Raw genomic sequence first — 1690 nt, forward strand, 5'->3', positions numbered from 1 at the left:
AAACTATATTGTGTGTGTTTACTTCATAAAGTGGCATCAACTGTAAATCTCTATTTACCAATACAAGAGGAAATGAGGCAGGGAAGACCAACTTATTCTGGTATTTTCCTTTATCTTTGCAACATACTCTCCACATGGTGGTTATTATGGTTATTATTCAGGTTTTAGCAGAGACAGTGATGCTGGCGATATGGTTTGGCACCAGAATGAGAACTGGCATTTGGTTGACAGCTGCCTTGTTTGGACACAGTCTTCAGTCTCATTCATTGCCTCATGTTTCTGGCTTCCCTTAATGTTGGGGGTGGGGAAAGATGTGCTGATTTACAAGATCTAAATCCCCTTTGATAACTATGTAGTTTTCTAGGTCTGCCATAACAAAACACTGCAGACTGGATGGTTTCAGACGATAGGAACGTATTCTTTCACAGTTCTGGAAGCTGGAAGCCTGAAATCAAGGAGTCAGCATGTTGCTTTTTTCTGAGTGCCCTGAAGAAAAATCTGCCCTAGGCCTCCCTCTTAGCTTTAGTGATTGGCTGGCAGATTCTTGGCATTGTCCCTTGGCTTTTAGGTCCATCACTTCAATCTCTGTCTCATCTTCATGTATTTTAACTGTTGTTTCTCTCCTCTTAGAAGGACACATTGTAATCACGTTGGATGAAAAGGCCATCCTGCTCCATTTTAGGACTTCCCTGGTAGCTCAGCTGGTAAAAAAATTTGCCTGCAATGTGGGAGACCCTGGTTCAATTCCTGGGTCAAGAAGATCCCCTGGAAAAGGGATCGGCTAACCATTCTAGTATTCTTGGGATTCCCTAGTGGCTCAGATGGCAAAGAATCCACCTGCAGTGTGGGAGACCTGGGTTCAATCCCTGGATTGAAGATCCAAGGGATTCAATCCAATCCCTGGATTGGAAGATCCCCTGCAGAAGGGCATGGAAACCCACTCCAGTATTCTTGCCTGAAAAAATCTCCATGGACAGAGGAGCCTGGAGGGTTACAGTCTATGGGGTTGCAAGGAGTCGTACATGACTGAGCAACCAAGCACAGCACAGTACTCCACTATAACTTCATCTTAACAAATTATTTCTGCAATGGCCCTATTTCCAAATAAGTTTATTTTCTGAGGCACTAGAGATGAGGATTTCAATATATCTTTTGGGGGAATACAATTCAATCCATAACAATAATCTATCATGTGAGACCCACTTTGGGATGACATCTACTCCATCAATGTCTACTCCAGTATTCTTGCCTGGAGAATTCCAGGGACAGAGGAGCCTGGCAGGCTACAGTCCATGGGATCACAAAGAGTTGGACAGAACTGAGCACTTAATATACACTATTCCATCCAATCTATCCTCTTTATGTACATTTATCCCTTTGATCCCTGAAGGAATGGGACTAAAAGTGATCAGTCTTCTATAATCCTAGAACCCCATAGAGTCTACCATCCCTTGCAGCCAACTGTAACCACAAGATTTTGCTGCTACCCTGCCATAGCTTTGAAGTTGTTTTCCTACAGTATCAGGGGTGTTTTCCACCACCCCTTTCATTCCTCCTCCCCAAAAACCCTTGCAAACACTCACGATCTGCATTCGTAGAATCATGACAAGAACAGTAGGTTCCATCTGAGGTCATGAAAGAAGTTTTGTTTGGTTGGATGATAAGATCCTAAAAGAAAATGTACCCTTTC

The sequence above is a fragment of the Bos indicus x Bos taurus genome, chromosome 8 (assembly GCF_003369695.1).
Source record: "Bos indicus x Bos taurus breed Angus x Brahman F1 hybrid chromosome 8, Bos_hybrid_MaternalHap_v2.0, whole genome shotgun sequence".
Classification (NCBI taxonomy): Eukaryota; Metazoa; Chordata; class Mammalia; order Artiodactyla; family Bovidae; genus Bos; species Bos indicus x Bos taurus.